The sequence below is a fragment of the Aphelocoma coerulescens genome, chromosome 1A, assembly GCF_041296385.1.
Source record: "Aphelocoma coerulescens isolate FSJ_1873_10779 chromosome 1A, UR_Acoe_1.0, whole genome shotgun sequence".
Lineage (NCBI taxonomy): Eukaryota > Metazoa > Chordata > Aves > Passeriformes > Corvidae > Aphelocoma > Aphelocoma coerulescens.
The window spans coordinates 67327067-67355027 of NC_091014.1; the positions used below are offsets into that span (position 1 = coordinate 67327067).

The 27961-nt window shown below is 44.8% G+C and overlaps 1 long non-coding RNA gene across 1 annotated transcript; it reads left to right on the forward strand.

The window, feature by feature from the left end:
• The first annotated feature begins 148 nt into the window (after window positions 1–148).
• LOC138104761 (uncharacterized) lies at window positions 149–26086 on the forward strand. Its single transcript, XR_011148270.1, has 3 exons — window positions 149–1190; window positions 22961–23085; window positions 25479–26086. It is a non-coding gene; the product is annotated as an uncharacterized lncRNA (long non-coding RNA).
• Window positions 26087–27961: the final 1875 nt, after the last annotated feature.

Consider the following 27961-nt stretch of genomic DNA (forward strand, 5'->3'; position numbering starts at 1 on the left):
GAGAGTGAGTGGATTGGGGATGGGAGGGGGGAGGTTGAGGGGTTTTGTACTGTAGTTTCAAATTGAAATTATTCAAATATATTTTGTATCTGTATGACTGTATTTATGGTTGAAAGGAGATTTCTTATTCCTGTGAAATATGATATCATTAAAGCACTAGGAACATTAGCAGATCAGCACTTTCTGAGTTTTCCATTTGTGATCAGTACAGGTCCGGTTATCTTGTATGTGAAGTGAATTTGGTGCTTTGAACCCTAGAGCAGAAAACTTCTGTTGTCATTGATATGTTAGTTTCTTGTGAGCCTTAAATTATTAAATCTTGTAGATATACTTCTTTATAAATAATTTTATTAATTACCTTCCTGTTTCAGAATTTCTAAGTAATTCAGTCATGTGCTTACTGGCCCCACTCAAAAAAGTATGTGCAGCTTTTTTTCTTTTTTTTTTTTTTTTTTTTTTTTTTTTTGGTAGTTTTACGATTTTATACCTTTGTTATGTATCTGAGACCGAAAGGAAAAAATACACTGTCTGCTGTTACTGGTTTAAATCCAGTGCACAACAGATCAAAAGTGATCTGAACAGATTTTCAAGTGCACAACAGATCGAAAGCATGAGGGAGTGGACAGGCACAACAAGAAAGTAGAATATTGAGTGCAATATCTGCAAAACTGTTTTCAGTGTACACTCCAGGTTCCTTGGGCATGTGTATCAGTCACCTCTATGTATCCACACACCATTTGTGTACACAGCTCACTGGTTTTAGTTACCACAGACTGGGAGTGGATGGCACTTCAGGAGTCGAACGTGGCATGCCGTGCTGCTTAAGTAACCATTGCGTGGCTTTTCTCTTGGACACGGATGGAAAGCGCCATCTTTGCATCAAAACACACCCCTGGTTTCTTTTATTTCCAAACAAAACCTTCTCAGCGCTGTGGATTTTACAGTTGAGGGTGTTGTTGAGAGACGAGTGACACATTGTCTTCATCAAGATCACAGCGTACTCTGAAGACCAACACAAAGTTGCTCCTTTAGCTCAAAGAGCTGTGTTACCATTTCTCTTGCAAAGGACATGCCTGTTTCCCCCTCCAACTTCTGTTTCATTGCTGAAGGATGTTCCATGCCTTTCCCACATCCTGTGGCACAGCAAGAGTAGCAGAAAAGAGAAGGCTTGATTGCCAACATTGCTCAAGGTTTGTTTCTAACAAATTTTCTAACAAATTTCCTAATATAACTAAGTGCTCAGTTGGGATTATAATTTATTCCAGTACCTCATCTATGTCCTGAGATAAATTGAGATGAGCTTTGCCGAGCAGTGCTCTGACATTCTCTGCCCCACACACAAATGCTGCTTCCCTGTCCCTGACTGTGCTCTTTAATGATAATGCCCAAATGCATGGTGATTTTTTCCTTCCTAGTCAGTAAAGTAAGTGCCAAGCAAGTCATACTTTTCATGAACAGAGTTCTTAGCCTAAAACCCAGGCCTGAGGGGAAGGAGTTTGAATCTCGTAATAGAGAACAGCATCTTCCATATTAATTTTAGGATTTTAGCTGCTGGTTTCTTGGTTTGTTTGCTTGTTTATTTAAATGGGGAGTGAGGCTGTAATATGCTGAGGAGCTGTCTGAAACAAGACAGACAGGAAAAGCGCCCAGTGCAGCTGCACTCCAGACTCAGGGAGATCTCCAGTGAGCTTTGGTGGGAGTTGTTGCATCAGGGGGAAGTGCAGAATCAGCTCTTTGGTGAGGCTGAATCTCAGATGAAACAAAGAAGTGGTGTAACTCCGCTGCATGTACTGAGATCTAGGTCATTGATGGACTTGGAGTAAGGCTTTTTGGTCAGACAAGTGGTTTGATTTGCTCTCAGTGATCACATCCATCTGACTCAGCTGAATAAGCACCAAACAATCGCAGTGAGTCTTTCAGGATAAAGTTTTGGGGTGGTCTTTCTCTAACCACTACCCCCACCTTCCTGACCACCAGAGTTTGGTCTTCCAATTGTGTGTTACATCGACTGGGCTGTCGGCTCCTCAGAGCAGGGGCACTGTGTCCACACAGCCACTTGTTTAGAACCCTGTGTAAGGATTTTAGGGGTCTGGATTACAGCTCTGCAGTTGTTGCAGGAAGCTGATGTAGACAAAAGCAGATCAGGGCTATGGGGAGTGGGTGAAGTTGATCTTGGTGACACAAAGGGAAGGCCTGGTCTTCCTTCCGCCTTTTCAGTTTTCTTCTTCCCACCATGTGTCCTTTTGTTGCTTGCACTGAACTGGTTCTCTCCTTGTAGAAGTACAAGTGCAGGTGCTGCCTTCTTTTCCTGGAGCTGCCTGAGCTCACTCACCTGACAGGAAATTAAATGCAGCAACAACAAGGCAGATCTTTTGTGTCAAATTAGTGAGTTGGAAAGCAAGTGAGTGCCAGAGCTGGTGCAAGGAAGGGATGGAGAAGGTCAGTGGTGTGGGGAAGTGAGGAAGCAAGGAGTGAAATCCTCACTCCTCAGTGGCAGTGGACTGTGACATTATCTTGAACTGTGACATTATCATGAACTGTGACATTATCATGACTGCTTGTTGAACCCTACCTCATGTTTGCAGAGGTACCTCACAGGACTGAGTCCTGCAAGGTGCTGAGGGCCTTTAACTTCCCACAGGAGCCAGGCTGCAAAATTCAGCTCTGGATTCCAGTGTATAGAATCATGGAATGGTGTTGGATGGAAGGGACCTTAAAGAGCATCTCATTCCAACCCTCTGCCATGGGCAGGGACACCTTCCACTATCCCAGGTTCCAGGAAGCCACAGCTTCTCTGGGCAACCTGTGCCAGGACCTCACCACCCTCACAGGAAAAAATCTTTTCTAATGTCTAATATGTCCCTGCTACAACTGAGAGTAGGGTTTGTCCCAACCAAAACCAAGCCTAGTGAGAGCAAAATACCCTGACTGCTGCACAGGGTTCCATGCAAGCTTGTCAAGTAATTCTTCAACCTCTAGTTTGAATATGCTGTTTTTCCATAACAGAACAACAGAACTTTGAAATTAGAAAATAGAAAGAAAACAAATTATTCTCAAAATATGGTTAAAAATACTTGTTGGGCTTGGGCTTCTAAACAGTTGTTAAGCACAGTTCAGGCAAATTTGGCTTTGACACCTTTAAAAAAAATGCATAGCTTCTACTGGTTTATAGGGCAGTAAAGGATTTGCTTTCTAATGAGAAGTACTGCTGCCAAACACTGAGTAATGTGACCAGAAACATGGTCAGAGCCCAGTTCAGCAGAGCATTTACCATGGACATGTGCTTCAAGCAACACAGTTTACAGCAGGTGTTGTAGATGCACTGATCTTTATGATTCTGAGATTTGAGATCATGAATTGGACTTGGGTGTTCCGTGTGGGTCCCTTCCAGCTCGGGGTATTCTTTGATTCTCTGATGGTTATTTAAAGATGAGTTATAAACTGGGCTGAAACCTTGGAGCCATTGGTTCCCCTTGGATTTTGGGGCTAATATGTGGGTATGTGGTACAGTCACATAATGTGCTGATGCAAATTTGTGCTGCAAAAGAGTGTAAGAGAGAATTGAATCCCTCCAAGAAAGCTCCTGGAAATGTGAGACAGGAAGAGAGTTTTCTCTTCCAGGCCCAGCACAAGAAGGAAATATGTCCTGACCACTATTGATTTTATGTTAGCTGACCTGGAATGAACAGCAAGCGGAATCAAACCTCTTTGCCCTATCAAAAGCATCAAGATATCAGAGCTTAATGAATAGCAACTCATTGCAGACATAAAAAACGCCAAGCAAACCCAGCCAAACAACAAACCAACACTTCTTTGTAAACTCTTCTGGCTAGGAGCTGCAGCGGGGAAGCTCCCTCACCCCACATATGCTGTAGTTATTAATGGCTTGTGCTCTCACGTGGGGACACTGTGCACTAAAATGCATTCCTGGGGGTGCTGAGGTGAATGTTCATTTGGGTCACCAGTGATGTAAGTTTAGTTTGCTTGGCCTGGCCCCAAGGGGAGTCCACATTTCCCTTTTACTTTTCCATCATCCTAAAAAAACGATAAAACAGCAAGAAGCAGTTATATAACACCATTCATCTCCTGGAGCTCTGTGAACCATTGTTCCATGCTCTGTGTACAGGCAGGGTAAAGAAAAGGCTGTGGAAGGGAAGACCAAGCCTTTCAAAGGGGGAGAGGGCTTGGACACAAATAGGAGTGGGCTTGGCTGGACTAGGAGGTCTAAAACGTGGATCTGAGGGAAGAGAGAGTTTCCCTCTGTGGTCTCTTGCATGGGTGTGAGTGGCTCTGCAGGCAAGGACTGGGTGCCAGCAGCTGTGCACTGTGACCCATCTGGTGGGGTCACTGAACACAGAGGGGACTTAATGCTGCTCTGAGTGGTACAAACAAATCCCTCTTTTGTGTGCTCTTTTCATTTGGGCTCTGTAAGGAGAACGTGGCACTTCTGCTGGCTGTTCCCTGGCCTCTCCAGCTGCAGACACTGCTGGTCTGGTGGAGGTGGTGCTGGTGGGGCCGTCGAGCTGCAGTGCACTCACTGAGCCATTCTCCGGGCACTGCCCTTCACCTCCCATCAGGGAACAGAGCACATGTCAGAGCACTCTCCGTGGGAGATACATGTGTGCACAAAAGGTCTGGCTCTTCTCAAACCTGTCACAGAATCACTGAGGTTGGAAAAGACCTCCAAGGTCAGCAAGTCCAACCTGTGACTGATCCCTACCTTGTCCACTGAACCAGAGCACTGAGTGCCACGTCCAGTTGCTTCTTGAACACCTTCGGGGGTGGTGACTCCACCACCTCCCTGGGCAGCCCTTTCCAATGCCTGACAACCTTTTCTGTGATGGAATTCTCCTTCCTGATCAGTGCCAGTGAAGATGGTGGTGAGGTCAAATGAGGAGAGCGTTCAGTGGCATGTGACAGTGCCACTGAGCCGTGGTGAGGGACGAGCTGCCTCACTGACATCTGATCCAGACATTTAGCAAGATGCCGTGAACAGGAGTGAAATTTGGCAGGGGCCTCCAGGCTGGTTGCTGCCATATTTAGGGAATAATGGAAGGAGGGCTTTAAGCACCTCATCAAGGCTTTGGCCTTGCCACTTGGCCAGCGATGGGGTCGGAATGTTGTGTGGCAGGCAGCGTGTGGGGGAATAACAAGGTTGGTCCCATGCAGGACAGAGGGGCAGCAAGGAAACTGGGAGATGAAGCTCTAACAGCATCTGCCTGCCTTTGGTGCAGCTTCAGCCATGTCACTGTGTGACCACCAGCCTCACTCCATAGCTACAAATGTCCAAAAAATGAAACAGAAAAGGTCTTTATAATAATATAGCCTGTGACCAATTAAAATCATTGTTCCCAAATCATTCTGCCAACACTTATGCTATATAAAGCAGCACTAAATATTTTTTAGATTGTGCCATTTAGTCTTTTTGTAGTTTCTGAAATGTTTGGGTTTTGGTTGGTTTGGTTGTAGTTTGTTGGTGTTTTTTTTTTCTTTCTGTATGCATTAACTGGTCCCCAATTCTCCTTGTCAGCTTGTCAAAGTTCTGTTTCTCTGGCCTAAATTTGGGACCTCAGAGTGCTGATAATCTTCAGTGGACCTGGGTCATCCCATCTGACATCAGCATGTCAGCTCATAGGAGGAGTAAACACGGAAATTCTCCAGTAACTCTGTGGGCCCATTGACCAGAACATACCTAATATTTGTATGGTGAAATATTGTGAAAAATGTGGGTATAGTACCCATTGAAATAATATGAAATAAGAAGTTTTATGTTAATTGGAATGGGAAAAAAATAAGGCTGATAATGATATGACTAAAGAACTAATTGGAATTAGAAGTTGTGAAGAGAAATACCAACTTGTTTAAAGAAAAAGAAGGCTTCAAACTGACAGAGAGCAGGTTTAGATTGGATATTAGGCAGAAATTCTTCCCTGTGAGGGTGCTGAGGCCCTGGCACAGGTTGCCCAGAGAAGCTGTGGATGCCTCAGAAATTACCTGATCTAATAGTAAAATGAATACCCTTCCTAGATGGCAGCAAAGTGTTTTCATTAGAGCCTGGGCTTCCTAGCACACAGTCTTTGTGGTTACTGCAGAATTTATAATTTTCCAGAGAGAATTTAAAATTTACCAAAAGTCATCTGCAAGTTGTCTCCTGTATTAGTAATTCACAGTCATCAGGGGGATGTTACCAAATAAATCAGTGTAGGTTTTAACACTTGATTGACAGGAAGAAGAGAAAAAAGAAATATATATCTTATTTCTGTGCTTCAACTATGGTGTGCCATGGAGATTGTCATTTGCAATTTTGTGGAAAACAGGTGTGTTAAAATTGACATTGGAAAGAATGTTGCTGGAGAAGCCACCTTGGGTGGAAACAGGCAGTAATTTCCCTCTCAAGACAATGGTAATTCTGACCTTCTCTAGTTTTCTGACAAAGCCAGTTTGGAGATAAATGGTGAAATATATGGTCTCTTCTCTCAAATCCCATCTCCAACCCTGGCCAGGAGTGGTGGTTTCCTCATTCCTGTGGGCAAGGAGTGCAATGAAACCTTGCATGATCTGCTCATGATGATACAGTTGCATGATAAATACTCACGTCAGGGTTGATGTTTCTGGGAAGATGCTGGAGGAAAAGGTGTGATTTAAATTGACTGCATTGGTCTGAGGCTCTGGCGTGTACAAGGAGCAGGTAGAATTTCTTCCTTTGCATGATTTCACTCTAGTGATGGTGTCCTAGAACATAGTATTTCCCCCAAAAACTATCACAGATCCATACCAGGGCTTGCTTTGCTCTCCTCAGTTCGTAGAGATTAGTTACATTATACCTTATTTAATTCTCTCAAGCAAGTTCAACACATTTAAAACCTCTTCCTCTCCCTCTTCCCTGCTTAATTGTAGGTAGAAATGCCTGTGATTGGGGAGGTGAGAAATTATTTGAATTATTTAAGCAACATAGCCTTATAATTTTTTTCTCTGTCTTGTTTAAAATGATTTGAATATCTAATGGGGTGTGATTGAATGTGATTCATTTAACATGAATTTGCAGAGCAAATTGTATGAGTTTCTCAGTTCAGCAAACACTGTAATTTTCAAGGTAGTGCTGCACAAGGAGGTTGTTTAAAGGAAGGTTATTGTGCAAATACGTGGTGTTTTATTATGCAAGAGAATGATGCAAAGAAGCAGGGAGTCTGGAGGGTGACAAAGCTTGTTCTGGGAAGGAATGCCCTCTAGCTTAAGCTTAGCCACTGTGCTTTGAAGGAGACAGTGTCCCTTGAGCCAAATAGGGAGCAAAGCGAAGAGCAGGAGTCCACAGCTGAGATATCGGGGCATTTGGCTGAGAAAGGGATGGTGGCTCCCACAGTTGTTTGTGGATTCCAGCCACTGGGCAAAATACCTGCACAGTATCTCACAGGATCATGTTTTAAAAGTCTGCTCCGTGCATGGAAAGGATCCAGGTACCTGCCTTTAGGAGAATGTGCTAAAGTGTGGCTCTAAGGCAGGCATTGGCATCTTCCTGCGGGCCTGATGGAGTAAGGTCCAGTAACCAACAAAATTTTGGTCAGGTTCCTGTTTCTCACTTGTCTCCCAGAGTGTCTCCATCTCAGTGATACATACTGACAATGGAGCAGAGGCTGAGAAGTGCAGAATTCTGGAGCACGAGAAATCTCTCTGGAAGGCCTGGAAACGCTGGGCATTTCGAAATGAATTTGCACTGCTCCTTGCTAGTGGAAAATGGGGTAGCTCTGTTCTTAAAAAGGATATTCCACTGAGGGGGAGATACAAATTCTCATAGACATCCTGACTGCATCTATATTAGAAAATGAAATGTGCCCAGGACCATTCCCTGGCACTGAGGCCAGCTGGCAGGAGACAGGCTGTGCTCCTGCTGCCAGAGGCTCCCTCTGAAACAAGGTGTTCGGCACTCAGCCTACTGAGCTCCCTTCCTGGCCTCTGCTCATTCCCCCATCGTGCCTAGGAAGTACTTTGGGAGAGAGTACTTGAGTACAGACTTACCAGCGTGGCCAGGAGCCTTTGATTGTGATTAACTTCCTGGGAACAGTTCCCTCAAACTCTTGAGGTGGCAAGTGTAGATACAGCCCTGTTCTGATGCCTCTTGCCCTCAGGCAATTTTTGGGGTATCTTAAAAGCTTTACTCATTTCCCCCTGTTGGCGCATTCTTAAACAATAATCAGCCTCTATTCACTGAGCACAGTTATTCCTGCCAAAATCTGTTCTCATCTAATTCTGCTTCCACCTGCACTCATCTATATGCAACTCTACTAAAAATCACCACACTCTTCCAGCTGCACACAGAGGAGCACAAGTGGATCTGACAGTGAGAGGGGGATACTGTTGCTTTGGGTTTTGGCTGATTTTCCTGTTTGTCTGGCCCTAGTGTAGGCTGTGCCTTGCATTTCAGTCACTGCATCTTCTAACTCTGCTTAGAATTCCAGTTGAGGCCCTGGTGGCTGAGCACATCCCCTGGTCTTGCTATCCAGCAGGATGCACCATGAAATAACTTGAAATTGAAAGAAAAAAACTATGAAAAAATAAGGAAGGGGTGGGGACACACTGCATTCTAGTGCTGAAGAAACCACGGACCACCCAGCACAGGCAGGAAGTGGACCAGGACTAGAATTCTTCTGTGGCTTCAAGGTGAGCCTACATGCCAGGGGTCCCCAGGGACTGGAACACGAGCTAAATTCAGTCAGAGGGAGAAGAAAGGGTGCAAGTCTAGATGTAAACTTCCATTTAAAATCTCTCCTGTAATCCATGGGTCTTGACAGCTCTAACTACAGTAGTTTAAGATGTTGATGCTGTCAACCACTCCAGGAGGGGGGTGAGAATTAAGTCCCTCTGAAGGGACCACTAAGGACAGGTGAACCTATTGGTGGGATTTTTCCTTCAGCAGATGAGTGGGCACGTGGTTTAGTGTGGGTGTCATACAGAAAAGACCACCAGAACTGTGGAGTTTGGAATGCTGAGGTGCACCACCTGGGAAAAAGTGATGGAAATTTTTGTGTCAGGGTATCACTCCTTGAGGTCTGTTTCAATAAGTAAGGCTGAAAACTCTGCTTATTGTATTTATGACTTAATATTTAGAGGCAGGACACATAGTGAAAATGCACATGTAGAAAACATGAAGATTTGCAAGAAAGCAAAAGTGTAATTCAGGTGCCAAACACATCTTGGAGGTGAACAGATGCAATCATCATCAGAGCCAGTAAGGGGAGGAGGGCTTTCTAATTATTTCCCCGAGGGAGAGCAGTTGTAAAGTCATTTTTGCAGCATTCATGGAAATGTATATTTAAAATATTTCAGGAGCACGCCCTGCACTCTGTTCACTCTGTAGCTGCAGATTAGTCCTACTGAAGTCAACTGGATTCCATTCCAAGAATCCTGCTCAGATAGACTTGAGCTCTGCAGCCATATCCTTTGTTTTGCTTGACTCCTGGCAGCCCAAATTAAATGGAGATCTCTCTTAACAGTGAGGGAATGCTGACAGTATGTGCTGTGGGCATGGTGTGGAAACAACATCACTTCTTGCCTGGACTCAGCGTGGCCAAATGTCAGCACAGCACGTCTCGGCTGCACTCTTCTCTCAGGCAAGGCAGGTGATGCTGGGGAGGGGTGTGAAGGGCCCGAATTTGGAAGAGAAAATAATCAGAGGCTGATGACTGGAAAAAAATGCTCAAGCCAAAATGCTTTCTCCCCAGGGAAGCTCTCCCACAGTCAGATGCAGTGTTGTTTAGCTGTCTGGATTTCATTCCAGGACTGCACATAGCTCTTAAGGTCCTGCCTGGGACTTTTTTTTGTCTGCTGTTGGGTAGCAAACCCAAACAAACAGGAAATCAGGCCTGAACAGGAATCTCACGTATCATCCATGTCTCATCCCTGTAAAACCCATGCTCATTCCTTCGACTGATTTTCTAATTGAATTGTCATGGGTGTAAAATCACATTGTAAAATTTCCTCCTCTCGTTTGCAGAGAGCCCAGAGGCAGGAGCCAGTGTAACATACTTTGAATTTGTTTTCCTTTTTAGAAGGGGCTTGCATTTTGGACTTTTTTTTCCCCAGGCTAATGTACATCTGATGTCAGGCTCCCCAGATGAGAATGGTTAGACTGGTGTTGACATTTTTAGAAATATGTGCGAATGGAAAAATATCCTGGGAGTGCTGCCCATGGCTGATTTTGTAAAGTTTTACTCTCTGTTGTATAGGAAGCATGAGCCAGGTACCTGTACTGAGAAGAAGCCTTACTCATAAAGTGTCTTACTCAGGTGTGTGCCAGACATGCCTTCTCAATTTAGGGAGAGGGCAGGAGTGAATTTCAGCAGGCTGTCACTCAGCCAGGCAATATTCAATTCCCCTTTCTGATCAGATGACAAACAGCCATTTAGCATCTTTTCCAAAGGGAGGAACAGCGACAGGAAAAGTTCCTGGCAAAAAGTGGATTTTCCAAGGTTTAACTGTGAAGGTAGCAAAGTGGTGCAGACAAATCTGCCTGCCCTGTGGCTGTTCCTTCCAGTTTGGTGCTGACATGACTGGGACAAGACATAGCCTAGATCTGAGCCTGTTTGCAGTGAACCAAACCTGCAGCTTTCTAATTCCCGGCGAGGTGGTGGAATTTGGAGGATGTGTGCAGCTGATTCGTGGTGCTGTGAATGTCAGCAATTTTTATAGGATCTGTGGGGAGCTCGTGTTTGCTGCCTCGTCAGAGCAAATGCCTTGTTAGCAGATCGCAGGCTCACACTGAGCGAGCAGCGGGTGGCACAGGGGTTCAGCCGGCGCAGGACGTGCTCTGAGGGTGCAGCATGGCAACAGACCGGCTCTGTCTCTAGCCAGGGCTGCAGGCAACCCCCGCTGAGTTGCTGGCTCTGGATCTCGGTAGGAGCCTGGAGCTGGTGCTTTTCACTGAGGCCAGGCAGCGCTCAGGCAGTGGCAGGGTCCTGCAGCTCCAGCAGAGCTCCGTGCTGAGCCTGCCCTGCTGCCCGGGAGCCTCTTGGCATGGGGAAGATCAAAATGTGCTGAGCTGCCCCTGGCTCGGTGCTCCACAGAGCCAGCACAGCTCTCCTCCAGCTTTGGTGGGCACAACAGCCATCCCTGGACAGTGGCAGGGCACTTTTGTGCACACCATCCTCCTCCCATCCCTCTCTCTCTTCTGCAGGCTCAGCGGGCTCTGCCTCATCATCATCTCCCTCCCAACTTCTGTACTCCAGGCCGAGTGGATGTGGCTGTGCCCAGTGCTCCCTATTGAACAGGGCCAGTCCTCCTCAACGTATTTATCAACCACCTGGATGCAGGAGTTGGATGCACCTTCAGCAGGGTTGTTGGTGATGCCAGTACGTGCCCTGGAGCACAAGTTCTGGAGTCAGCAGGGCTCACAGGGTTGGCTCATGTTGGGGATGATTCCCCACACAGGGACACCGTGGCCTTAGCAGAAAGTTTAGGTACAGCTATTTCCACACGTGGTTGGCTCTGTGGAGCACCACAGAAACAGGTTTATATCAGCTCTGCAGGCAGCAGTGGACTGAGCTGGGTTCAGTCTGGAGAAGGGTTTGGTGGTTTTTTAGTCACTCTTTTGTTCATCAGTAATTTTTGAACTTGTTAGCCATTTCCAACCGAATTTGGCCAAAGGACACTGGCCTTGAAGAAGGTAACTTATTTTTACAGCTTTTGGAAAGGTAGCTGGCTGCTTGGGGGAAAGAAAGACTGGAATTAAAACTGCTTCTCTTAGGCAAAAGCTGTGGCATGAGCTGTCCTAAGCTGTTGCTCTATCAACACAGGAGAGACCGTGGTATGTTCCAGACTTCTCTGAAGTGCTGCAGATGCTGATTAGATGGGATTTACAGGATAACAGCAAGAAGCAGAGTTGTGCTTAGAAATAAGGCAAACAGTGCCTTGTATCTTGAGGCAGATTTCCTTCCTTCCTTCCTTCCTTCCTTCCTTCCTTCCTTCCTTCCTTCCTTCCTTCCTTCCTTCCTTCCTTCCTTCCTTCCTTCCTTCCTTCCTTCCTTCCTTCCTTCCTTCCTTCCTTCCTTCCTTCCTTCCTTCCTTCCTGCCTTCCTTCCTGCCTTCCTTCCTGCCTTCCTTCCTGCCTTCCTTCCTGCCTTCCTTCCTGCCTTCCTTCCTGCCTTCCTGCCTTCCTGCCTTCCTGCCTTCCTGCCTGCCTGCCTTCCTGCCTTCCTGCCTTCCTGCCTTCCTGCCTTCCTGCCTTCCTGCCTGCCTTCCTTCCTGCCTTCCTGCCTTCCTGCCTTCCTTCCTGCCTTCCTGCCTTCCTGCCTTCCTGCCTTCCTGCCTTCCTGCCTTCCTTCCTGCCTTCCTTCCTGCCTTCCTTCCTGCCTTCCTGCCTTCCTGCCTTCCTGCCTTCCTTCCTGCCTTCCTGCCTTCCTGCCTTCCTGCCTTCCTTCCTGCCTTCCTTCCTGCCTTCCTTCCTGCCTTCCTGCCTTCCTGCCTTCCTGCCTTCCTGCCTTCCTGCCTTCCTTCCTGCCTTCCTGCCTTCCTGCCTTCCTGCCTTCCTGCCTTCCTGCCTTCCTTCCTGCCTTCCTTCCTTCCTGCCTTCCTGCCTTCCTGCCTTCCTTCCTGCCTTCCTGCCTTCCTGCCTTCCTGCCTTCCTGCCTGCCTGCCTTCCTGCCTGCCTTCCTGCCTTCCTGCCTTCCTTCCTGCCTGCCTTCCTGCCTTCCTGCCTGCCTTCCTGCCTTCCTGCCTGCCTTCCTGCCTGCCTTCCTGCCTGCCTTCCTGCCTTCCTGCCTGCCTTCCTGCCTTCCTGCCTTCCTGCCTTCCTGCCTTCCTGCCTTCCTTCCTGCCTTCCTTCCTGCCTGCCTTCCTGCCTTCCTGCCTGCCTTCCTGCCTTCCTGCCTGCCTTCCTGCCTGCCTTCCTGCCTGCCTTCCTGCCTTCCTGCCTGCCTTCCTGCCTTCCTGCCTTCCTGCCTTCCTTCCTGCCTTCCTTCCTTCCTTCCTTCCTTCCTTCCTTCCTTCCTGCCTTCCTTCCTTTTTTCCTTCCTTCCTGCCTTCCTTCCTTCCTGCCTGCCTGCCTTCCTGCCTTCCTTCCTTCCTGCCTTCCTTCCTGCCTTCCTTCCTTCCTTCCTTCCTTCCTTCTTTTCCTTCCTTCCTTCCTGCCTTCCTTCCTTCCTGCCTGCCTGCCTTCCTGCCTTCCTTCCTGCCTTCCTGCCTTCCTTCCTGCCTTCCTTCCTTCCTTCCTGCCTTCCTGCCTTGCTTCCTGCCTTCCTTCCTGCCTGCCTGCCTTCCTGCCTTCCTGCCTTCCTGCCTTCCTTCCTGCCTTCCTTCCTGCCTGCCTTCCTGCCTTCGTCCCTCCCTCCCTCATTGAGGAGAGAAAACCTTGAGTTTAAAGCTCCTATCCTTTTCTGCTGCACTGCACTGGTGATGTTGGAGAGGCAGGAGGATGAGAGGGAAGGCTTTAGAAGGGAAGAGTTTACAAGAAGAATGGATCTTTACTATTGGACTTTAAATAGACTGGGTTTAAGTCCTCCTTTAGGAAACCTGCGCAGGATCAGTACTGTCTGCAGCTCTTTTACTTCCTGGAGCTGAGAAATACCTAATTTTATTTGCTTTTCAAGGCATGAGACACTGCAAAAGAGTTGGTTGATTCTTCCCTACCCAATTTCCATACACATTATGCCCACTGGTGGCTTTTGCTGTAGGACTTCTGGACTGAATTGAGAATGGACAGGAAGGAAAACAAAGCATTATCACTATGCCATGTTAAGACTGGAACTGAAAAGCAGGAGTGAGCTCTAGATAACTTTCCCAGATCCCACAGTGCTGGGCTGCAGAAGAGTAGGGCCCATGTTCTGATGGGGAGGCCAATACCTTAACCTTAAGGACCATGTGGCCACACTTTATGCCCACATATTTCATAGACATAAGCTAACATGAAACTTCAAAGTTGTTTACCATCATGTTTATCACTCTGGTTGCCAGACTTTACCCTTCTGGTCTAGCCAATGCCATCAGTTTTGTTTACATTCTTAGACTGTGCTCATCACTGGTTCTCTGGATGAGGCCCTTTCAATGATGCCATCTAAAATGTGGCTCATAGCCCACGTGGATTGGCTCTCTGTGAGCTGCAAGGCAGCTGGAGGTTTGAAAAAGAAAATATAGGTACATATCTATTAGCAATGTGTGATTTCTGAGAAGAAAGTACATTTCAGATCTGCCCTTTGTCCTCAAAACTTTGGCCCTGTCAAGAAAGAAGTGTTACTTCCTGGTCCATTATGGTGGGAGAGTTTGCTGTGCTTGAGGAAAAAGTTCCACTTGCTGTAACTATCAACCTGGGGCTCTGAGCTGATGGTTTTTTATACCTTGGGCCTTGTTTCTTCAGGGTTCAAATCTAGGGCCAGTCCTGCTCAATTATTTATCAACAAGCTGGATGCAGGAGTCGAACACGCCATGAGAAATTTGCTGGTGACACCAAACTGGGAGGTGCTGTTGACTCTCTTCAGGGCCAAGAGGCCTTGGTAGGTTGGAGCATTGGGCTGTGAGCCATGGGGTGAAATTTAACAACAACAAATGCTGGATTCTGCACCTGGAACAGAGGAATGCTGGGCACAATATACACTGGGAGAGGAGTGCTCAGAGAGTTGGGCCTTTCCAACTGAAAATACTTTATTTTTCTGTTCTATTTTCTAAAGTTACGCATCACCCTGGAGAGAGGGCAGTCCTGCTTGATTGGTTCACACAGAGGCAGATCTGGGTGAGGATCAGAAGGCATTTGATGTGCTGCCATTGTTAAGAAAGGCTGCAGAATTTTGTCATCGATGCAGTGATGGATTTTTGTTGAAATGTGTTCAAAACCAGTGATGAAATGCTTGCCAGACCAGCCACTTAAAACACTTCTAACTTTATACCATGCAGAGCACACAGTATCTCTACTAAACCAGTGGTGAGCAGGAAGAACCTCCTGTTTGAAATCTGATTTTTACATTAACCTTATGATGCTGTGAAGTCTGACTTATGGTTGTTGAACACTCAGCCTGTGCTGCTCTCTCTAAAAGCAACCTTATTTTGAAAGGTAAGAAATGCTGCAGAAGAGGGGCAGAGGCCCAGACATCCTCACCTTGAAGCCTGTCATGGCTTCCAGGGTCTAGAACAATCTTCAGTGAAAGTCTTGTAGGTGCTTTATTTTCCCTTTATGTTCTTTTACCACGGTAAAATAAATGTAGCAGCCTGCTGCAAAACAAATGGGACGTAATCTGCCATTTTTTCTCTTGACCATTTTGAAATAGTCTGTTCAAATGGCCAAAGAACAGTGTGCAGGCAGTTTGTGAAATCATTTTGCATGAAGGGATTTCAAAAAGCTTCCCCAAAAGCTACCTACAAGTTATTAACTCACATTTGGGGACCATCTGCCCAGTGGCTTTTCAAAATAATGCTATAAGCACACAGGCTAAAAGCAAGAAATATCTTACAAAAGCATATTTTCCAGAAAGGGAAAAAAAAAAAGAAAAGAGAAAAAAGAAAAGGAAAATTCCCCAATAATTGAGCCTTACCTTTTGTTGTACCCTAGGTGATAAATCAAAAGGTATTTGGGAACAGAAGTGTATCTGGGGCATTGCCACAACACATGTATGTTCTGAGAATCATCTTGCAGTTTCTGTTGCAGAATTTTGGCCTATTTTGCTCCTGCTACATTTGTTTGGGGAAAAGGCAGTGCATGTAACAGGGACAGTACTGTGGCTCTTCAGATTTTACAGTCAAGAATTTACAGCAAGTTTTCTTCTGTAGAGAATGCCCAGAGATTGGAAAGAGGTTTTTTCCTAAAGCTTCATGGCTTCACCTATGTGGGAACACTTGGGAAGTGTAATCGGAATGGATATTAGAAAAAATTAGTTCTTGATTACGATGACTCAAAATGTTGCACACTCCTTTGTGGATAATCACATTTGGAATAAAGGTAGGCCTGACTTATGTGTAACTGAGTCTACTTGGGAATACTAAAACAAATTTCATCTTTATTATTTGAAAGGAGAATGGCTGTGCAGGGACTACCCAGGACAAACATGGCTTTTTCCTAGGTAGACAATCCCCATTGTTAAAAGTCATCTCAGAAGTCAGGGGGGACGCTGAAGTTACTGCAAACAGAGATGCCATCTCCATAATTTGCTGTACACAAAGGGAACACTTCAACAAGGTGCTGAGCAGCATCTTTTTGATGTGCTGCATTCCTTTTATCCTGTGTGGGTGTTGAGGGCCATCAGTATCACCCATGGTGAAGTACAGGTGGCATGGAGGGTGACCTGTGCTGCTCAGTACCAGTTATGTCATAGCTGCTACCAAATTTCGTAGGCATTGAATGAGTAACTTAATCCTATAAGGGATACAAAACCTGTACCATTCTTAGCTGCAGTGCACTGACCCCTGGGATCAATCCAGGGTGGGGATGATAAAGAGCCTTTTTAGGCTGAGGGAATTGGGATTGTTGTGCCTGGAGAAAAGAAGGCTTTGGGGTGACCTCAGTGTGGCCTTGCAGTGCCTGAAGGGAGCCCACAGGAAAGATGGAGAGAGACTCTTGACAAGGGCCTGGAGTGACAGGACAAGGGGCAATGGCTTCACACTGACAGAGAGCAGGTTTAGATTGGATATGAGGAAGAAATTGTTCCCTGAGAGGGTGCTGAGGCCCTGGCACAGATTGTCCAGAGCAGCTGTGGCTGCCCCATCCCTGGCAGCGTTCCAGGCCAGGTTGGATGGGGCTCAGAGCAAGCTGGGATAGTGGAAGGTGTCCCTGCCCATGGCAGGGGGTTGGGACTGGATGATCTTGAAGGTCCCTTCCAACCCAAACCATTCCATGATTCTAAGACTGGAATTTGGACCAGAGAGATGCCCACTCCACCCTTACCTGATTCAAATTATATTTGGACTCTGAAGACCTGTTGTGCTGTAGAATTGAATGGATATTTTGCAACTGGCTTCAGCAGACAGAGAGAGCATGAAATAGCACTGCTGCTGTTTTTGGTAAACTTTCCCACTGCTAGTTGGATGGAGTAAGGGTCGGTCCCAGCTGTGTTTTGAACTAGTGGCAAGAATCACTTTGGAAAAGGAGCAGGATGAGGCAATTATTCCTCACTGTCAGCTTGGAGCCTAAATTACAAATCAGTCTGTTTCTGTGGTCTCTTATATAAGGCTGGGTGTCACTGTCAGTCCATAATGCTTAAGCTGGAAAAAAATGGAGCTGGAGAAGGCAGGAACAATTCAAGGCAAATGGGACTTTTGGACTCCCCCTAAGAAAACTTAACTGAGGGGTTGCAAGTGCTGAACTGATGTGTAAAGACCTTGTGTAGAATCACAGCGGGCCAAATTAGTACTTACTATTTGAAAAAGATGGAATAGCAATCTATTCCATGATTTTATCTTCTGTAGTTTAGAATCTGGATATTCCCTTCAGTGTCCTGGCCCTTTGGAATCCAGTTAAGTTTTTGGCTTCTCTGATTACCTGTGTCACTCAGTTCCATAGCCTAATTACATCTTGTGTTTAAAAATAATTCCTTTCCCCTGCTTTTAAATTTTCTGCTGTGGATCATTCACACATCTCCTGTAAGGCTTCCTATTCAGTTTTAAACATCCTAAAATGGGATGATCCACAGATTACTGTAAAGATGATATTTTCACTTTCACTCTCTTTTTCTCATGCACCCTGTCACCATTACAGCTTTGATTACACCCTGTGTAGTGAACACAAGCCTTCACTTTGCAGGTAGTGAAACTTCACTGCTGGTCTCTCACAGGTAGAATTTAGAGCACTGACCCAAAGTGGTGGCAGCCAGGTCTCTTGAATTTTCACTGTTGGTTAAGTGTCAGGCTGATTCAGATTTAATCTGGGCTGGCTTCTTGTTAACCAGCATCACTACAAATACCCAGAACATGTTTTTTCAGAAGACAAATGTTTAGATCTCTGTGATACATGTGAGGATTTTTTCTTACACGTTATGCAGCTACAAGTTTTATTGGCCATTTTGCTGTGTGTTCACCCAGCTTTTTCCTCTTTCTCTGAAGGATCTCAACATTCTTTTTGTCCCAGCTACTCTAAATGAATTAAGCATTTGCAGGCTACTTTGTCTCATTTCTATTTTTCCAAAGAAAATGTAGATACTCAGTTGAACACAACTGCCAGGGAGCCTTGCCTGGTCTTCTCCCATGATTGCACCAAGTGTGTCACTCACTGAGAGGGGACATTCAGCCTTTCTTGAAGCAGGTGCAGGCTTCACAGGAAGAAATCCCTTTGGGTACCTGAAGGGATAAAGGTGCAGAGGAATTTTTTACAAATGGAGTGACAGGACAAGGGGTAATGGCTTCACACTGACACAGAGCAGGTTTAGATTGGATATTAGGAAGAAATTCTTCCCTCTGAGGGTGGTGAGGCCCTGGCACAGTTGCCCAGAGGAGTTGTGGCTGCCCCCATGCCCTCTCCTGAAACATCTTTTGCTCCTTTTCAGTTTGTGAATGGCCTAGTTCTTCATATAATCACCAGAGTCATTAGCAAGACTGCCTCACCAAGCTGCCCTGTTAGCTCTGACAGCCTCCATGAGTCACAGCAACACCTCCCACAAGCTCGAGCAACACCTGTGGAAGTCACACACTGTCAGACTCAACACTGCCTTGTGCCAGCCTCAATTTGCCTTTGTCATAGGCAAACCTGACCTGATGCTGCATTTTATAAAGGGAGTTGCTGTTGTTTCAGTAAAGCCTGTGTTTTTCTGATGGGAAGTTGCTCCTGGGCTACATTCCCAGTTCACAGAGAAAAAGTCTGTGCCCACAGAGCCTGTGTAGGAGCAGGAACAGAGGAAAGGCAGTGCCACAGAAAGATTGCTCTCATACTGCTAAACGTATCGAGGCTGATCGAATTAAGCTGGAGATGAAAGAGTTAATCCAGGCCTTGCCATGGCAGCCCAAAGGGTGCACTTTGGGTAATTGCCAGTGTCTGGCTTAAAAACAGTTAAGTCACAGTCCTGATGCAGTGGAAGACACTTGGTGTGGTGCCACTGACTTCGCGGGGGTCAGAACTGAGCTCAGGGCTCAGTTTAGACATTTTGGACAGCACGGTTCAAGTAGAGGATACTGATCTCTGCCAAGAACTTAAAACTGAATCCAGCCCCCACAGAATCGGGTGGTCCCTTAGGAAAGTTGGTTAGACTTGTCAGTATTGGCACTGGATTTCTGATGTATGTTTGCTGAATTACTCTTTTGATAAAACCCCTTATTAAGCAAGTCTGCTCTCCACCTGGTGCTGATCTGACTGAAAATACAGCGAGATTGGCAACTCATTAATTCATGGACAGGATAAGTATAAAATTTGCATAAATCAGTTAATACTAGAAAGTACAAGAGTTGTAGTTTCTTAAAAAAGCAAACTGTGAACCTTTCCTCTTAGGACAGAAACTCTTTGTGAGATGGAGAAATATCTCACACGTTTCTTGTGCTGAAAGATCAAGTAGTGATGTTTGGGTTTTTCAGATTCCTTTCCCATTAATTCTTGTTCCAAATATAGAACTTTATTTGTCTTGAAACTGGTGACACTTCACGTTCAAGGCAAAATTCCTGCTCTTTAATGATGTGGTTTTATTTTTAAGGCTTTAATCTTACATCAATGATTTTAAGTGCTTTTCAGTGATGCTCTGAGCAAGGAACTACCATCCTTCTTTGCTGTTTTCAGTGCCAGATGACATTTTTATCCAATGGTAGGCATCCATTTGCCATGAAGACTGAGTTCCAGGGAATGCAGTGTACAGACATGAGGCAATTTGGATCATTGCTCTCTGGAAATTACAGTGGTTATATACATTTCAGTATTTAGTTTGCCTTCTGGATTGCATCTCTGTCTTCTGAGTCACTAGAAGAAAATCACACTAGGTGTTGGGGTTTTTTTTCTGGAATATTTAAAATCTTGAGTAAAATGAACCACCCTGCTCCAGCTTGTAGGAAGGCCTCCTCTTCAGCCTCTCCTGGAAGTTACTGTCTGTGAGAGGTGGCAAAGAGCTCATCTCCCATATGATTGAGGAAACCTTTGCCAGAGAACTCTGGATTGAATCAGGAACATCTCCATGAAAAATATATCTTCCAAGCACCTAACATCCTCCAGAAAAAAAAACAGTTCATGGACAAAGTCCCTCGCTTTGCTCTATCCAATGTTCCAGTTGACTACAAAAGTGTCCCTGCATCTTCCTTTCCTTGTGTTTGGAGGAGGGGAGTGGGAGGAAGTGCAGAGATCAACTCCATGTGAAAGGAAAGCTGCTCTTTGCAAGTCATTTCCTGACTGTTCTGAGTGATTGCTTTCACTGAGTCCTTAGGGCTGGAAGGGGCCTCTGGAGATCATCCATTCCAACCCCCCTGCCCAGGCATGGTCACCTGGAGCAGGTGGCACAGGAACACCCACCTGGATGGTGGGTTTGGAATGTTTCCAGGTAGGTTTAGAATGTCTCCAGAGGGAGACTCCATGCCCTCCCTGGGCAGCTGTTCCAGTGCTCTGCCACGCTCAGTGGAAAGAAGTTCTTTGTCATGTTGAGGGGAAACTTCTTGTGTTTAGTTTACGACCATTGCTCCTCGTTCTGTCGCTGGGCACCACTGGAGAGGGCCTGGCACCACCCTCTTGGCGCCCTCTTTGAGATATTTTTATGTCCTTTCCTGACCTTTTGTGCACCTCAGGTGATAAGACAGAGTTGAAAGGTAAGACATGGAAAGGGTTCCTCTTGATTCTTAGAGTCCACTTAGAACAGCTGCAGGCAAAGACAGGTTCAGAACAGGAGATTGCAGCTCAGGACAAACCTTACTCTAAAGGACTGCTGACAGGTGTTTGACAGCAAAAACTTGTTTAACTCAGTAGTACCAAGAGCCTCTCTGTTAAACAGAAAGCTCACAGCAGGACACTGCTGCATTAACAAGATTTTCTCTGGCTGCTCCAATTCCCTTTAGGTTTTTTTATTTTTCTTTTTTTTTCAGTAATCGTCTTTCAAACTGCAGCAGCATTTGTTGTCCTGAGGTGCTGACTCCAGTGGAATAGATTTTAGTGGAAGCTTCTCCTGCAGTGTGCACAGGCTTCGTTTCAGGTCAGCAATCACATCCTCCTCAGCCTCTCCTGGGGCTCTTGCATTGATCATCCTCCAGCTGCAGGAATTGTCTGAGAGGAAGCGCATGACTGTTGAGTTGAAATCACATTTCTAGACTGAGGGTGGACTGAGGGAAGCTTCTGCCCTTTGGATTCAGGGGAGACCTGACATTTGGATGTGGTGTGGATGTGCAAGCCATCAGCCTTCCTGCTCCATCATGCACATCTGCCCCCCTCCAGGCAGCCAGTTATGTTGGGAAGGCAAAAGAGGAGAGGGCAGAGCATGTGACGGGTGGCTTGAGCTGGTGCTTGGGTTCTGAGCGACAAAGTCTCTGCTGGATGAGGTTGTTTCACCAACAAAGGGCTCATTGACTGCTCTGAGTCATCAGCAGCAGTCCATGTGAAGGACTTGAGTTGATGTGACCCGAGTAGGAAGTTTGACCCAGGACAAATCTGGAGAACAAAACATCCACAAAAATAAAACATGCTTTATGTTTTCCAGTGTTACCTGGAGAGCCAGATGGGAGCAAAAAGAAAAAGCAGGAGGCCAGAGGATCTAAAAGGTTGTGAGAAAGGGCTATTTGACATCCTTTGCTATGTTTGCCTGTAAAAGCTGGAATAACACAAATGATCCTTCTGCTAAACTGACTCCAGAAACAAGCTGACTCCTACCTGCCTTCTCAGCAAAAAAGGGGATTACTATGGCTAGATACACTCTGAGGTTCTGGAGAGCTCATTGCTTCACTACCTACATGAGGGGAATCTTGCTACTGAGTGGAATTGTCATACCTGAGTTAGGATATTTTTCCCCCTTCCCGAGATAAACACCTTTTTTTGGCAAGATGTAAATATTATGTGGACAAAGCTTCTCTGACACCTTTCAGTGAAGTTCATTTTTGAAAGTGGCAGGGCAAAAAAGAAGGAAACATCTTCTAAAATGAGATTTAGAGGTCATTTTCTGGTACAATATATTTTTTTGAAGGGTGATATGGTGTCCAATTGCTGCCTAAAGTACTCCCTCTAGCCCAGGGAATATTTGCTTGTTCATATAAAGAGTGAATCTTCTGTGCTTTTGGCTTCTGACTGGTTAGAAAATGCCCTCAGGAAGATGGAGATGGAAGTTCAGATACAGGGAAGGGAGAGGATTATGATTCTTGAGCAGGGGCTCTTACCACTCAACGGGAAGGTAAGAGAAAATATTTATGCTTCCTCTGATCAGCCTCATTTCTGGGAGGAGGTAGAATTTAAGTTCCTAACTAGCAAACTCCATGCTCCTTCTGGATGTAAAGAGAAGGCAGAGTTCAGGCACTTGGGGAACTGAATCCACTGGGAAGTGTGAGTGGAGGGTTCTACAGCAGCAGACTGTACTGGGGTTCATTATGTTCTGCCTTTGGGATCATGGTAGCTATATGTGCAATTAGTAAGGATTTAAACATCTAATTCCTCCTGTGACCTTCCCATCCCACTTCAGGGAACTGTGGTTTGGCCTCAGGAAGTATTGATCCTGGATGGTCTGCCTAGTGTGGCATCAAGGACCATATTCCTGAGGTGATAACCAAGAAATGTGTAGGGAACAGCTCTTTTTCTCATCTTGAATTACATTCACCTGTCTCTCACAAGCCCTTTATCACCTCACAGGTTGAGCCCTGTATTTTTACTAAATATTTTTATATTTTATATAGATTTATTTTACTAAATAAATTTTTACTAAAGGCTGGTGCAGTGCCAGCTTTCCATGAGATTGTCTGGAACTTGGACTTGTATCCAGTGGCTTCACTAAGGCTGTCAAAACAAGGAAGAACTGCAACCCTCACAAGTGCTGAAGACAGTTTGCTAAAGGGATTCAACAGCCAGTGCAGGTGCATGATAAATCAGTAAATTCTGCTGCCTCTCTGTGTTTTCCAGAGCGACCTAGAGCTCAAGCAGGAGCGGTGTTCTCCAGATGGCTCTCCACGTCTTCCCTAACACACCAGTGAGCCAGGAGACCGAGGCAGAAATTCCAGTGTGGGGAGGGTGTGAGTCATGAGATGGTGAGTGAAGGAAACAGCAGGATAAAAATAACAGAGCCCAGTATGATGCAGAATATTAATCTCTTACCCTGTGTTATCCTCGCTTGTATTACAGGCACTACTCTGCTCTAGCGTAGATGCTCTGCTGCTCAAAAAGATTATGGCTCAGGATGCCAGATTGCAGGGACTCCTAATACTTGTGCCTTTAAGTTGGCTGAAAATTCTTAATCAAGAAGTTCCTGCTGTAGAAAATATGTAATCAAAGAGTGTCAAAATGCTACATTCGTATTTTTCAGGTTTACATAAAAACGTCGATTTCAGTTAATTTGACTTCAACTAAAAAATTCATTTATGCAAAATTTAAATGAGTAAAGTCCCTTTCATTTTCCAACCTTCTTTTTTTTCTCCTCTCTCCTTCTTCCTTCCTTCCAAAGGAGAAAAGAAAGGAGAAGACTATGAAAATACTATGAAAAACCCACATAAAATTCAACTTTGATTCTAGCTAACATAAATCAGTAGGAAAAAAAAAGGAAAAGTGAAATTGGCAAAATAAAATTAAAAATAAAAAAAGCCAAGTATTTTATTTTGAGAAAATGGATCTCTCTTTTTCTACTCAAATCGGCCATCAGATTTTCTGAGCTTTGTTCTGAGATCACTCACAACAAAATCAGGAGCCCTTTTAGGGAGCATTTCCAGCTCAGCCAGTGTGAGGTTTCTAACCCAGTCCCCTTGACATCTCCTCTAATCACTGGGCAGTGATCTTCAAAGAGCTCTTGGGAGCTTAGGAAGCCTCTTGCTCTGTTATTTTTCAATTCAGTCAGGAATCTGGGCACCATAAAGACAGAAGGAGCTTTTCCTTTAACTTCAAAGAGTGCCAGCTCTGGCACTGAGGCTTCACTGCAGATTAACACATGGGGAGCTCTTCTGACAGAAACTGCCCTTGTTATTTTGGGGTGGGGAGAACTGTTTATTTCATTTCACACAGATTCAGTTCAAAACCTTTCCAAAGGATTTCACTTTGCTGCTTTTTTGTCGTTGGTTTGTTTTTTTCTTTTCCATGTAAGTCACCTTTGGGCTTAAGTTCACTTTCAAGACTGTGGAAAACTGTCAAAACTGGGGAACAGCCCTCTGAGGCAGGCAGGCAGGGAGGTGGCTGTGTGGTCCCCACTCTGCAGCACTCACAGTGTGAATGACTAATATTTGTAGGGCTCTCTCTCCTCTTTGCCCTTTCAGGGCTGCTTTATGAAGTGGAGCATTAGCACACACACTGAAAGAAGGCCCCATTCAATTGTGATGGATTTAAGCGGTGTGTGTGTAAAATCATGTGGTTCAGGTGTGCAGTTATGGTCAGAGTACTCCTTGCTCCCTTTCAGACCCCATTCAAACCAACTTCTTTGATCCCACTAAGCAGAAAAATCCCTCTTTTTCTGCTTCTTTCTTTTCTATTTTGTCTTACAGAGGCTGCCTGGGAAGCTACTTGGGAATAACTTTTCTGGTTTTAAATACTCTTCTTAAGCAATCTCCAGTTATTTTTTACTTCTATATTCCCATCTATTTAACTTATTCCCGTATACCAAGGCTTTTTATTTTCCAATGCATAAAGAAAGAAAGACTTATTTTGGAAGTTCTACAAAAATGGGAGTCATTGTAATCATGATTTGATGTCCTTGGAATGCACTTTATTTACTATTTGTTTTTATTAGGACATTGTTTGAACGTAACTTTAAGCCCAGTAAGGTTCCAGGACTAATCTTCTGGGAGAGGATATTTATGGTCCATATTTTCAGAGAGGGAGATTGAAAGTAGAAAAGGGCTTAAGTATTTAGGCCTTGCTTCAGCTCTGAAGTCAGGGGAAATCTGCAAGTAGTCTCTTGACCAGTCGAAGTAGTCGGTGGCATGTGCAGATGCCCAGCTCCAAGGGGCACTTGCATTCCATGTGTGCTCATTCCAAGCAGAAACGTGGGCCTCAGATTGTGTGCATTACTGCAGGGGAATTGACCTATTTTTCTGAAGAGGAAAAATCTACCATAAAAATCTAATTTGAAAGGATTGTGGGAGTGGAAACAGGGCTGGTTTTTTCTCTAGGATATTTGGTTATGCAAACAAATTGATGAAGGAGAAACTTCCAGCAGGAAAACTGCTAAATGGTGCTCAGTGCCACTCAATTAATTGTAACACTCTTGAAAGGAAAGTGAAATAACAGCGGAACTTTCAGAGAATCAGAGAATCATAGAATGGCCCGGGTTGGAAGGGACCTTAAAGATCCTCTAGTTCCAACCCCCTGCCTTGGGAAAGGACACCTTCCACTTTGTTCTAAGCTATACTTTTGTAACAAGTGTGGAGCCTAATGATTTTTGCTCGTTACTTACTGCAGCTTTTTGCATGACAGTCTCCCAATTGCTTTCCTCCTGCAGACACTGACCATTAGGAAGACACTGCTGCAGAGTCTGAAACCAAACCAGCCTATTCCTTGTTCTCAAGTCATCTTGGGTTGGAAGCTGCCGAAACTCTTCCTTCTGGATAAATAACTGTGATGTCCCCATCATCCCCAGAATTGGATTTCTTCACTGAGATTGCTGAAACACTGGTCTGCTCCAAGATTTCTCTCATAAAGGAATTGTTCACCTCCACAACAGGAGTGAGAAAAGTTTAAATGCTTTGGGCTCACTCCCAGGCACAGGACTTATTATTTGAGCTTTTGTTTGGAAATAAATTGAGTTCTTGTCATAGATTTGGCATCTTCTCCCGTGGTTCTTACATATCAAACTTTCTCATCATTCTGGAAGAAGATTCAAGTGTTTGTTCTCTTTCTTTTACTGGCACTCTTCTTTGTTTATTTATTTTGTATTCTTGAGATGTGCTGCATCTCTGGAGTTTGTATTTCTACCTTTAGCGTAAAAACGCTGTACATACAAGTCTAGAATGAATCTGAAGATTAGTCTAATTTTTCATGTGACTTTGACTTGAACATTTTTCTGTTTATGTTTATATTGCTATTTCAAATATGTGCATTGCCTGTATTCTTTATGCCTTTTCCCCATCTATAACTCAATAAAATAATGTCCCCATTCTGCAGAACCGTATCACAAGTGTGTGACAGTGACAACAGTTTCTGAATAATAATGAATGATAATTTTAAATGTGTTAATCTATATTTATATCTATTTCTGTATCTATATCTGTCTGTCACAGCCTGAAATTCTTCTGATGTGGGATTTAAGATGGTGAAAAAATTACCAGCGAGTGGTAAGCTCGGCTCGGGGATAATTCTTCATAAACCTGTTTGGACTTGAAAGGTAGATTTTCCTGCTCCATAAAGGTTTATGTTCTTTATTTCAGTTCTCATCCATGGCTAAATTTAGAACTGATATTACATGAATCAGTGGAGTGTCACCCATTTCACCAGAGAAGTTTGTGTGAGGACAGTACTTCCCTGTGCTACTCTTGGAACTGGATGCTGTAGGACCTGGCCCTGCCTTGTTGGAGTGCTTAAGGCAGATTCTCAGCTGGCATGAACCAGCCTAATTTCCTTGACATTAGTGGAGCTCTTCTGTTTTTTGCTCACTGAACACCTCAGAGTTTATCTGCATTTAAATGAAACTTGTTTCTGTGAAGCACAAACTTTTTAAAGGAATTTGTTGGGTTGTTTTTAACCCTCTCTACTAAGGAACAGAGTACCATGACCTGGGAGATCTGTGGGCTGATGCAAGCCTTAGGCCTTTAACTGAAGGGCTTCATCCTTGTCACATGGATCTTCCAGTTCCTTCCAAGTGCCTTGATTTTCTTTTGCTGGATAGATCCAGTGAGGTGCTCAGCTCTGTGCTGAGGCATAGTCCTGACTGATGTGAACAGATGCACAAGTGGATTCAGGACTGAGGCTTTAATGAGGAGGTTTCTGAGTCTCTGGAAACAGGCTTTGATCTTAGAGTGAACTTATCAAAATTCTGAGCGCTCTGAGCATTCGTGGACATTAAAGTCCCTCAGAGCAAGGACATGAAACCATTCAGTGTCTCTCTTGCTTTGGGGAGATTCAGCTTTTTTTTTGGCATATTTGTTAAAAGGCATTCACTGCCAGGAGAAACTTGAGGCCATTGTACAATGCTGGCTTTTTACTGCTGTAATATTCCTTTGGGTCTCAAAGGTTTAGTGAAGTCAGTGGGAAATTTTCTATCACTTTCAGTGTGTTGGGAACATGTCCTTGCTGCAAGTAAGACCCCATCAAAAAGCTATTTACAAAGCAAAGAGGGAAGGACATTTCTCGTCCTTGTCTATTTAATGCTGTATGCCAAGCCTCTGTTCAGGATTTTAAATCGTGCAAATTGCAAAGTGTCCCATCCAAATAGAATGAAGGCTGAACTCACTCAAGCTGTGGGATATTTACCACAGGGAATGGGCAGTAGGACCTCCAAGGGGAAGCCTGAGGATTGTGAGTGGTGACAGTGGTGATGGGGACAGGTGACTTGTCTGACTTACCTACACCTCCATCACTGAACTGAGTGGAGCTTTATTTTCCCATGTACCCCAAAATGACAGCTCCTGATTCCTCTTACATCTTGGAGGCATAGTATACACAACTAGACATCTCCAATCAGAAACAAGATATGTTCCTGTAAACAAACATCTGGGGCTGGTTTATAATTAGGGTTTCTATTTATAGGACATCTTCTTTCACTTAGGTGCACTACTGCTGCTGTTTTGCCAAAAGCATGCTCATTAATTTCTTTCCAGCTTCTCCTTGTCATTATTAGAGGATAGGAAGCAAGTTCATGGTTTAATAAGCTTGAGTTTCAGACTAGGCTAATCAAATCATTTTGATCATTTTATTAGTTTTTAATTTGCAATAAGAGATTCAATTCAGATGAAAATATCTTCAACCTGAAAAGGGGAGTTTGCTTAG